The sequence below is a fragment of the Pararge aegeria genome, chromosome 26 (assembly GCF_905163445.1).
Source record: "Pararge aegeria chromosome 26, ilParAegt1.1, whole genome shotgun sequence".
NCBI lineage: Eukaryota > Metazoa > Arthropoda > Insecta > Lepidoptera > Nymphalidae > Pararge > Pararge aegeria.
This window is the reverse complement of record NC_053205.1, coordinates 9822552-9835038: the sequence shown is the minus strand read 5'-3', so window position 1 is coordinate 9835038 and position 12487 is coordinate 9822552. Positions and strand designations below refer to the sequence as shown.

Below are 12487 nucleotides of genomic sequence, written 5' to 3'. Positions count from 1 at the left end.
CTCCTGAGATACGGAGGCACTTCATGGTACCGAAGTGCCTCTAGAAGAGTCTCAAAGGGGAGGCTGTTGAAGGCATTCGTGACGTCCAAGGAGACGGCGAGAATGACGTCCCCCCCGGCAACTGCCTCATCCGTCAGGGCCTTCAACGACTCTAGGGCGTCAATGGTCGAGCGACCCGCCCTAAAGCCGTACTGCTCCGCCGATAGCCCTGGACCGACAGTTTCCAGATGCCCAACTAGTCGGTCTGCAAGGATCTTCTCAAAGACCTTCCCGACCTCGTTGAGCAAGACTATCGGTCTGTACGCCGACGGAGCGTCCAACGGTCGCCCTGCTTTGCGGATGAGGCACAGCAGTCCCTCCTTCCAAGACTTGGGGAACTGTCCAGCCAGTATACACTGGTTGAACAGCTCCCGGAGTCTTGCCTCGAGGAACTCCCGGGTCATGTATATGACCCGACCCGGGATGCCGTCCGGTCCAGGTGCCGTCTTCTTGGACCGGAGGCGGCCAAGGGCTACGTCCATCTCCTCCCCGGTGATCAGCGGAACAGAACCGCTATCATCCAGGGGGGTGGAGCCCCTTCCGGCCTGGGGTACCATCGTTGAACCTAACCTAACCTAACCTAACCTAACCTAACCTAACCTAACCTTTTAAAACTAGTTTGGATTCCTTTAGACCTCAGCCCACCGGCAACTACGACTAACTAAACACTGATCTAGCTATCTGGCTTTCATCAGTGCATCAACAGCAGCATAACTAGTATTAAAATATAGTAATGAGTTTTTATTAATGCATATATTCACATTAAATCTTGAATCTAAAGTCTAAAGGTGTCAAAACTAGATTTAGGTTAGGTTAGGTTAGAACATGAATACGAGGGGTGCCTTTAGGCTAAAAGATAGCCCAGCCTGCGAATGTGACCCAAACGAAACAGAAACTGTCGAACACCTTATAGTAGAATGCCCAAGATTCTCGAACCATCGCTACGAGCTCGAACATCAAATCGATCGGGAAATCTCAACTAGAAGCTTCCACGATCTCGTAGCGGATCCAGAGAGAAGACCAGACTTCCTGAGGTATGTGGAGAAGATCTTCCTCATTGCCGTCAGGAGAAACAGCAACCCGACGCCGCCAAGCCCAGACTTGAGCAGGACCACCCAGGCCCCGTTACCCCAACAACCCTGCCCGGTGCAGGATATGCCTACCAGGCAGCTCTTGCTAATGGCAGAAAGGGGAAATCCGGGGTTAAGAACCCGTGGTGTGGCACTGTTTATGGATAACAGCTCTGAGAGATTGGGGATAGGCTTCTGCATCGCGAGCGACTCGAGCAGGGTGATGATATCGCCAGGACTCGCAGCGCTAGCGAACGGAAGCACTTCCAAAAATACAATTCGACGCAAAATCTATGAAGCCCTGCCAGAAGTTACAGTAGCTCAACAACCCTGTAGAATATTGCGCACAAAGAACAAAGTTCCCCCTTGATACCGGCGTCGAGCACCGCGACATCGACGAGTTCCGGGAGCTCGGCGAAACGGAATCATCCCGGCGCGAGTACCTCGCAACAACAGGGGTACGGGCCGAAGCTCCGCCCCTTACTGCAACCGCCCTGTTGCTCCGGCGTGAACGCGTCTGCGGCCCTGGAGCGCCATCCCTCCCCGATGACAATTCATCCGCCATCTCCGACGGTCCACCTGTCTGTAAAGCCAGCAGGCCAACAGTCAGGGACAGCCAAACTTAACAATTAACAACAACAAGTGAGAAAAACAATAACAACAGCCAACAGTCAACAGAACAAGATAAGAAATAACAACCTGTGGCCCTTAAAAGGGCCCTTTGACAATCCCCCTATCCCTGTTAAAACTACAATAACAATAACAATAACAAACAAAGGCAACCACCCACAAAAAACAACCGCAATCCAACCTAAAATAGACTTAAAACTACAATAACAATAACAATAACGATAACAACAACCACTGACAACAACAAATAACAACAACAACCGCTGCCACTACCACTGGCCCTGAAAAGGGCCTTTGAAAAACCAACGAAACCAACTTTCAACCTCCAAAAAAAAGTTCATACAAAGCGTCAGGATTCGAACTCAGATGCCGCGATATATCAACCTAACCTCAAAATATTAATGTTCATCACACAAACATTTTCCAGTTGTGGGAATCGATCCCACGACCTTCGAGTCAGTAAGCTGGGTCTCTGCCCACTGCTCCACTCGGCCGTCTCTCTGCCCACTGCTCCACTCGGCCGTCTAAAAATTATGCTCCAGGTGAGGCCCGATCTAACCTAACCTAACCTAACCTAACCTAACCTAACCTAACCTAACCTAACCTAACCTAACCTAACCTAACCTAACCTAACCTAACCTAACCTTTTTTTTTTTTTTTTTTACGTGGGGAATCCTCATGGATACCAACACACCCGGGGAGGTGCAATGGTTATGTCGGACTCTTACCGACTAAACCCCACGGTGTTCAAACACTTCGCCTGGTGACTGGGTTACGGGAACGCTTTCGCACACGACCGCGACCCAGCCAGCGGCGTCCGCTAAAGCGGACCCTTCTCCGGGGGCATTTCGTGCCCCCTCATTCGCCAAAGGCGCACTTTGAACACAGAGTGCGCCTTCCAGCACGAGGACCTATCTCCCACGGGCGGTAAATGTCCCCGCATCTATCGCCCGGAGGTCCTCCTTATGGAGGCAGGCGGCGGTCTTGTGCAAGCCGCCTGCGCCCGACTCTCCTGCGGCGGATCGGCTGGGAGTCCACGGCATCCTCTCTCAGCCGCTCCGCAGCCTCCTTCTGCGTCATCACGTCTTCGCAGAACGAGACTATCGCATCCCAAGACAACTCACTGCCGGCCATGGCCCTGACCACAGCCGGCAGGGAGAGGTCTTGTCCCACTACCGCCACGAGTGCGGCCCGCTGCACCGCCCAGCTCGGGCAATCGGCAAGCGTGTGTTGCGCCGTGTCCACAGCGCAGCCGCACTCGTGGCACTCCTCGGTAGGTTCCCTACCGGCGATCTTGCACAGGTACTTTCCGAAACAACCGTGTCCTGAAAGCACCTGCGCAAGGTGGAAGGTCATCACCCCGTGTCTTCTCTCCACCCACTGCTGAAGCACGGGGCGAATCCCGTCAATAGTCCGCAGACCGGCACTGGGCGACCCGAGCCTCTCTCGCCATTGGCGAAAGAGCTCGGCCTGCGCTAAACGCCGCCACCCAGTGACCCTCTCCGGCGAAGGGTGTTCTCCCCGCATGCGGACCTCCACCCTTCGCTCGTGCACACACGCCAACACCTCCGCATCCAGGTCCCAGGGGTGTCCCTGCCAACGCGCAGGCCGCCTCGTGCGAAATGGTGCGGTACGCTCTGATCACTCTTGCCGCCATGACCCGTTGCGGCCTTCGCAGCAGGGTCCTATTACGGGCGACAAGAGCGTCTGCCCAGATCGGTGCTCCATACAGGGCCATCGACCGCACCACTCCTGTGTACAGGCGGCGGCAGCCAACGCCAGGTCCGCCCAAGTTAGGGAGGAGCCGACTCAGCGCCCCTGCAGCCCCGATGAGTTTGGGGGCAACCTAACCTAACCTAACCTAACCTAACCTAACCTAACCTAACCTAACCTAACCTAACCTAACCTAACCTAACCTAACCTAACCTAACCTAACCTAACCTAACCTAACCTAACCTAACCTAACCTAACCTAACCTAACCTTTTAAAACTAGTTTGGATTCCTTTAGCCCTCAGCCCACCGGCAACTACGACTAACTAAACACTGATCTAGCTATCTGGCTTTCATCAGTGCATCAACAGCAGCATAACTAGTATTAAAATAGTAATGAGTTTTTATTAATGCATATATTCACATTAAATCTTGAATCTAAAGTCTAAAGGTGTCAAAACTAGATTTAGGTTAGGTTAGGTTAGAACATGAATACGAGGGGTGCCTTTAGGCTAAAAGATAGCCCAGCCTGCGAATGTGACCCAAACGAAACAGAAACTGTCGAACACCGTATAGTAGAATGCCCAAGATTCTCGAACCATCGCTACGAGCTCGAACATCAAATCGATCGGGAAATCTCAACTAGAAGCTTCCACGATCTCGTAGCGGATCCAGAGAGAAGACCAGACTTCCTGAGGTATGTGGAGAAGATCTTCCTCATTGCCGTCAGGAGAAACAGCAACCCGACGCCGCCAAGCCCAGACTTGAGCAGGACCACCCAGGCCCCGTTACCCCAACAACCCTGCCCGGTGCAGGATATGCCTACCAGGCAGCTCTTGCTAATGGCAGAAAGGGGAAATCCGGGGTTAAGAACCCGTGGTGTGGCACTGTTTATGGATAACAGCTCTGTGAGATTGGGGATAGGCTTCTGCATCGCGAGCGACTCGAGCAGGGTGATGATATCGCCAGGACTCGCAGCGCTAGCGAACGGAAGCACTTCCAAAAATACAATTCGACGCAAAATCTATGAAGCCCTGCCAGAAGTTACAGTAGCTCAACAACCCTGTAGAATATTGCGCACAAAGAACAAAGTTGTCGCAATATTCAACTGGAATCTACTGGAACCACCATTTGCCAGGGCCAGCTCAGTACTAACATCATTCTGCAGCACGGGCGACACACCTGCCCGAATAATTAGCGTCGACGCCATGGCGGTGGGCTATACAAAAGGAACAATAGAGGACTACCTTGGTTGCATAGACGCATCGAAAAAGCACCAGGTAGTTGTCTACGAAAACAGGGGAGAGGACCTTAGTTACCTCAAACCCAGGAAAAAACCCAGCGAAACACCTGACTGGGAAAATGTTCCACCCACCATCATGGTTACTCAGGAGCGGAAAAGCGGCGCGGAACAGCTGACACAAAAGTGGCAGGAGGCCGAGAAAACTCAAGGGGAGTCCTCCCAGACAACCTCTGCGCCGACACGTGCCTTTAAAACAGCCATCAGCACGTTCAAATCGGCAATAGCAAGCATGTCTGGCGAAAAATCAAAAAAGAGAGCCGAGTCAATGACGCAAGAGGTGGGCAGTGCACTGGCCGCTTTCTTGAAGCCCAGGCCACAGCCCAAAACTTCACCCAGCGACAAACGGACTAACGCCGAAAAAGGCCTGGTCGAACCGCCGACCCTCGGAGTCGTAGTAACACCAATGGACCACATCATGAATGCATTCTTGGAGTTCATGGCTCTCATCAAAGCTGAGCTAGAGGTCAGCCGGAAGACATGCCATGACATCCTGCAGGCCTACAAACATCAAAACACTGGCCTCTTGACGGTGAGACTCCAGGAAGCTGAAGCGGTTATTTACGACAACGGACGTCGGCAAACTCTACATGGAAATGTAGAAGAACTCGACCACATGGCCGCATACAGCGCAACAGCAGGTTTTGTCGAGGTGGACGAAGAGGCGGAAGCAGAAGATAATAAGCCGCGGTTCAAAACACCATCCACCGACCCAATAGTTGTCCTGGCAAAATGCACCAACATAATGCTGGGACAGAGAATCCTCGAACAAGGCAATAAGATAGCGAAGGACGAGAAGGAGCCCCTGAAATCCTGGAAAGCACCCAAAATCACCTGGGTAAACGGAGTTCCTGGCTGTGGGAAGACCACCTGGATAGTGAGGAACTTCGAGATAAATCGTGACGTGGTTCTAACAGCAACCACGGAGGCCAAAAAGGATTTGAAGGAGAAGCTGCAGGCAAAGTACGAAGCGGCATCAACACTCAAAGTCCGCACCATGGCATCGGTCTTGGTAAATGGATTCAAAGAGCAAAGCGAGAGGCACTGCGAGCGCCTCATCGTGGATGAAGCTCTCATGAGCCACCCAGGATCGATAATTATGGCCGCGAAACTTGCTCATGCCAGCGAAATGCTCATAATTGGCGACGAAAACCAGGTGCCCTTCATCGACCGTAGTAACGCTTTCTCATTAAAGTACTCCCGCCCTAGCGTATTCCTCACTATCAGCAAACAACTGTTGTGCACGCACAGAAACCCCATGGACGTGGCGTATGCGCTCAACGAAGTGTATGATGGCATATACTCGTCCAACGTTCGGATACAGTCCCTGACCCTGAAGGACTACACTGGTGCCGAGATCCCTAAAGAGACAATTAACACCTTGTACCTTACCCATACCCAAAAAGAAAAGGCTCTCTTGAAGTCCTTGGGATATGGAACGGGACAGGGATCACGAGTGAACACCATCCACGAGGCCCAGGGTCTGACATCCGAATATGTGGTGATAGTGCGCACTACGGCCAAAAAGTCGCGTATCCACGACGAAATTCCCCACGCGATTGTTGCGGTGTCACGGCACACCATCAGCTGCATATACTACACCGACGACAACACGTTCCCCCGAATAGGACGGCCTCCGTCTTTGGAAGGGCAACTTTGAGCCCCAACATGCCAATTCGGGTGACCATCAGCTCGGTGGCCACCGTAGCCCTCCTCACCGACTCCTCATAACTGCTTCCCCGGACGGCAACCATGGTGTCGTCCGCGTAACAAATAATTACCATCCGGGGCAGCAGAACCGGACGAATTGCCCAATCAAAGCCCAGGTTCCACAGCAGGGGTCCGAGAACCGATCCCTGCGGAACCCCACAAGCCATACGCCTCTCCTGCCTCGCCCCGTCCTTTCCCTGATAGACCACTACCCTTTCCTCCAGGTAGTGCCCTATCATTCGGCGCAGGTACAGGGGCACCCGATGATATTGGAGCGCCTCCTCTACCACGCTATACGGCAGAATAAAAACAATGGAGGAATGGAATCTGAGGTATAGATCCGGCGAGACAGCTGCAACGACGAAAGTGTTTTACCCAGACGCCATCGAAGCATACCGGGAAATCCGAAAATTGGAGCATACGGCACTACAGACGCAAATTCTAACCGGACATGGTGGGTTCTCAAAATATCTGCACCGTTTTAAGTGTAGGACTTGAGGTTGTTGGACTTCTGAGTCTCGCACGTTATCGAGGAGACCGCACTCCTGGCCCTGTCGATGAGCTCGTCTTTTGTTTCCTGGATTTTTTGAATCCTTTTGAGTTTTGAATCCTCATGGATACCAACACACCCGGGGAGGTGCAGTGGTTATGTCGGACTCTTACCGACTAAACCCACGGTGTTCAAACACTTCGCCTGGTGACTGGGCTACGGGAACGCTTTCGCACACGACCGCGACCCAGCCAGCGGCGTCCGCTCCGGCGGACCCTTCTCCGGGGGCAATTCGTGCCCCCTCATTCGCCAAAGGCGCACTTAGAACACAAAGTGCGCCTTCCAGCACGAGGACCCACGGGCGGTAAATGTCCCCGCATCTATCGCCCGAAGGTCCTCCTTATGGGGGCAGGCGGCGGTCTTGTGCAAGCCGCCTGCGCCCGACTCTCCTGCGGCGGATCGGCTGGGAGTCCACGGCATCCTCTCTCAGCCGCTCCGCTGCCTCCTTCTGCGTCATCACGTCTTCGCAGAACGAGACTATCGCATCCCAAGACGTCTCACTGCCGGCCATGGCCCTGACCACAGCCGGCAGGGAGAGGTCTTGTCCCACTACCGCCACGAGTTCACCGCCCAGCTCGGGCAATCGGCAAGCGTATGTTGCGCCGTGTCCACAGCGCAGCCGCACTCGTGCACTCCTCGGTAGGTTCCCTACCGGCAATCTTGCACAGGTACTTTCCGAAACAACCGTGTCCTGAAAGCACCTGCGCAAGGTGGAAGGTCATCACCCCGTGTCTTCTCTCCACCCACTGCTGAAGCACGGGGCGAATCCCGTCAATAGTCCGCAGACCGGCACCGGGTGACTCGAGCCTCTCTCGCCATTGGCGAAAGAGCTCGGCCTGCGCTAAACGCCGCCACCCAGTGACCCTCTCCGGCGAAGGGTGTTCTCCCCGCATTCGGACCTCCACCCTTCGCTCGTGCACACACGCCAACACCTCCGCATCCAGGTCCCACGGGGGTGTCCCTGCCAACGCGCAGGCCGCCTCGTGCGAAATGGTGCGGTACGCTCTGATCACTCTTGCCGCCATGACCCGTTGCGGCCTTCGCAGCAGGGTCCTATTACGGGCGACAAGAGCGTCAACCGCCATCGACCGCACCACTCCTGTGTACAGGCCGCGGCAGCCAACGCCAGTTCCGCCCAAGTTAGGGAGGAGCCGACTCAGCGCCCCTGCAGCCCCGATGAGTTTGGGGGCCAGGCGCCGAAAGTGCTCCTCGAATTTCCATCGGCTGTCGAGGACGAGTCCCAGGTACTTCATCGTTGACTCGACAGCGATGGAAACTCCTCCCACCACCAGATTCGACCCAGCTGGAGGTGCCATCCGAGGCCCGTGAAAACACAAAGCCTCAGATTTGTTAAGGGCGACCTCCAGCCCCAACCGTCAGATCCGAGCCACAACTTGGGCCACCCCAGCGGTCGCCAACATGCGTGCCTCCCTAAAGGTACCGCCAGATTCTTGGCTGTTGCCACTGCCACCTTCAGGGTCCCGACGGCTTCCCGGTAATTGCCGTACAAGCGCAATCCGAGAGCGCCTCCTCATCCTGCAGAACCTCCCAGCCCGACACACGGCGCGCCAGGATGGAATCTGCGAACGTCACGTCCACAATGGACCCACCCCCGCAACACCTCTAGGCCCGTCATAACCGCCCACTCCTCGAGTGCCTCACCACGAGCATCGGTCGCCGGGGATCCCCACGCAGTAGACTTTGCGTTGAGATCTCCGACGACGAGTACCCGGCAAGGACGACTTCGGCCGATAAGAGCCCCGATCTCGACCAGGAACTGTTCGAACTCGACCAGAGCTCTGTTCGGCGAGAAGTACGCTCCGACCACTAAACGGATCTCGGCAGTGCAAAGCGCCCTCATGTGGCCAAATTCCAGGCAGCGGTAGCACCGCTGGGGCCGCTCGTCTAGCACCTTGACTTGGGTTGACACCCAGCCGACGAGCAGCCTGCCACCCTCAAGCACTTTCTTGGCTGCTGCCACTGGACAACGCAGCCACACTGTACCCAGGCCCCCCGCGTCTTGCCTGATTTCTCCCGCCAGCACTTGCTCTGGAGGACAATCGCCAACTTTCGCCACAGCGCCAACGACATCTCCTTTTGAGACCGAGTCATCAAGGCCCGCTATGCGCATATCAGCACATTTAACCGGCCTTGAGACTCGAGCGATCTCCTCGCTGACCACCTCCTTAAGCCTGAGGGCAAGGGCATCCGCCTTTTCGGCGCTGGAGGCGCCAGGCAGCTCGAGAATGCGTCCCCCAGTAGCAGCTTAAGCAGTAGGTAGGAGTAAGAGTAGCAAACGGTTCCCCTGGTTTGCCTTCTAGAACTTGTAATGGTAATAATACGTGATAGTTATCTTGCCCTATTAGCAGCTGTGGCTTATAATATTCAAGATTAAGTTGATTTTTAATTTGAGAAATATGTCCATATCGTGAAATACCTAAATTAGAGGTATCTTGAGCAGGTAAATTCAGATCGCTAACGCTATGCGCCGTAAGTGTAAATAGCTGGCCGTCTTTGTTGGATGCAGTGAAATTTACTATCTCGCTGTCGCATTCTAGCTCATTAGTGTCCCATGCGCCGCGCACACGCATAGTTTTTCTATGCCCGCGTAGCCCCACTCTTGCGGCTAGTTCCGAGTTCATTAGCGTTACAGTTGACCCGTCGTCGAGCAACGCGGCAGTTGTTACAGTTCCCATCGGTCCGTGTATTTGTACCGTTACAACCTTTAATAGTACCTGACGATTGTTTTCTTTAATGTGCGTTACTTGTTGTGCTTCGGTAGTGGGTTCGCGTTCAGAAGACTCGTGTAGGCCCGTAGTGTTATCATTTCCCGTACTGCTCTTCTCATAATGTAACAATCGGTGATGAGCCTGCCCGCAATTGTTTTTATCACAAGCAGGCGCCGGGCAAATATCCCTGTCGTGCTTCGTGGGTGACAGACATTTATAACATATACCGTACCGCTTTACGTGACGCCACCGATCCTTTTGTAGTGCCTTTTTGAATACTTTGCAGTCCGGTAGATTGTGTTTCGGCCCGCTGTAGCAAAACCGACATTTCATACCCGCGTCCGTGTTAGATTCGCTTTGTAATAACACATGAGATTTGTTTACATAGTTTACGGCATATTTTCGCTTTGAAAAGTTTTGATCGGCTTTGATGCTATTAATATTAATCGCGGTTTTTGTAGTTTTAACTGCTTCCTCTTTTAAAAAATCGGATAATATTACGAGTTTGGCTTTAGATCCGTCGGTTATAAGCGGATAGCTGTAGTCCGTCCATTTTGATAACAAAACCGTTGGGAACTTAGACAACACGGCCGACATGATATTCATGTTTTTTAGGTACTCATCTTCACCGATAGCGAGGACTGCTGCGACGAAATTTTGAACTTTAACGGAAAACTTGACTATATCCTTATGATATTCCTGTGCCATTGCTGGAAGCTTCTGGACATCTTGTACTATTCTAGTGATAATAATATCGGGGTTACCAAATTGTAGCTCCAGTGCTGACATTACTATGTCCGGTGTGGTGGCGCTAATCAGCAGCGCCGTGACGGCTTCCTTTGCTGGTCCGCGGAGGTAACTACGTAGCCTCCACAGATTCTCCCTGGGGCTAAAGCTACATACTTTTGTGGACTCGTCGTAAGCTTGCTTAAAATAAAGCCAGTCCATGGGGTCGCCCTCAAACGTTGGTAGATCCTTCTGTGTGCTAATACGGCTTAAAAACTTATGTGTTTGTGCATGTGGTGCGTTGTGCTTAGCAATAGTTGCCATTTCTTTGAGTGCGCTAGCCAGCATGTGTACAGTCCCATCAGTGCCACCGCCTATAGCGGCGGGCGGGCACAGCTCGCCTAAATCTGAACCATCCTGCTGGACGGGCTGTGCTGACTGCTCGTGCTGACTGTGCTCTAACCATTTCTCTACAGAACTATTATTATTGCTACGCACCTCATGCTCCTCCGGTAGTGGACTGTATGCTTCCTCATCTAGTGCTGCCATATCAGCTTGCAACCTTTTCTCAATTAGCTGCATCTCAATACGCGCTTTCGCCTCCGCTGCCTCTAGTTCCAGCCGTGTCTTTCTTGCTCGGATGGATGCTGAACTTGACTTTCTCGACGTGCCATTGCGTGTAGAAGCCCTACTCGGTGCCACTGCGTGGCCGCTAGTGCTCTTAACACTAGTAGCTGGTTCTACTTCATCGAAAAGCCTTTTTCTAAGCTCCTCCTTTAGGGGTACCTGCTTTTTCACCTGCTTACATGTGTGCTGGCTCTGCTCCAGCTCCTCAACTAGGTCCTGTTTCTTCACAGTGTTCACCATATTTGGCGGTGGAGTTTGGAACATACCTTGCGATCCGGCTCGAAGGACCACTTGTAGGGGCCAGGGCAAGTGAAAACACAGGGTTTCTTTAAGTGACTTGGCTGACAGAACGTGTGTAGCGGTTGGCAAAGTTTAAACGATGCGGCTGCGGTCGGTTGCGGTGAACGTCTACAATTTGAACCGCCGCGGACGTCAGAATAACGGTTTGCCGCCCCCGCCACCTACGTTCCGTTTTTAGCACATTATTTATTAAAACCATAGACAATCATTTATTTCAGCTTAAATTATATAATATTAATTATTTATAATTTATTAATTAATAATTAACAAGAGGGCTTTTTGCGTCGCTAACACCCTCCTTCACCTTCGGAACCCTGCTCTTCCCGTCCTTCACCTTCGGAACCCTGCTCTTCCCCTCCTTCACCTTCGGACCCCTGCTCTTCCCGTCCTTCACCTTCGGACCCCTGCTCTTCCCCTCCTTCACCTTCGGAACCCTGCTCTTCCCGTCCTTCACCTTCGGAACCCTGCTCTTCCCCTCCTTCACCTTCGGAACCCTGCTCTTCCCCTCCTTCACCTTCGGACCTTTGCTCTTCCCGTCCTTCACCTTCGGACCCCTGCTCTTCCCGTCCTTCACCTTTAGAAGCCTGCTCTTCCCGTCCTTCACCTTCTGAACCCTGCTCTTCCCCTCCTTCACCTTCGGAACCCTGCTCTTCCCCTCCTTCACCTTCGGACCCCTGCTCTTCCCCTCCTTCACCTTCGGACCCCTGCTCTTCCCCTCGTTCACCTTTGGACCCCTGCTCTTCCCCTCCTTCACCTTCGGACCCCTGCTCTTCCCCTCCTTCACCTTCGGACCCCTGCTATTCCCCTCCTTCACCTTCGGACCCCTGCTCTTCCCCTCCTTCACCTTCGGACCTTCCCCTCCTTCACCTTCTGAACCCTGCTCTTCCCCTCCTTCACCTTCGGACCCCTGCTCTTCCCCTCCTTCACCTTCGGCCCCCGGCTCTTCCCCTCCTTCACCTTCGGACCCCTGCTCTTCCCCTCGTTCACCTTCGGACCCCTGCTCTTCCCCTCCTTCACCTTCGGACCCCTGCTATTCCCCTCCTTCACCTTCGGAACCCTGCTCTTCCCCTCCTTCACCTTCGGACCCCTGCTCTT

The 12487-nt window shown here is 53.4% G+C and overlaps 1 pseudogene; it reads right to left on the bottom strand.

The window, feature by feature from the left end:
- Nucleotides 1–2702: 2702 nt before the first annotated feature.
- LOC120635180 lies at nt 2703–4660 on the bottom strand (annotated as a pseudogene).
- Between the last annotated feature and the right edge of the window lie 7827 nt (nt 4661–12487).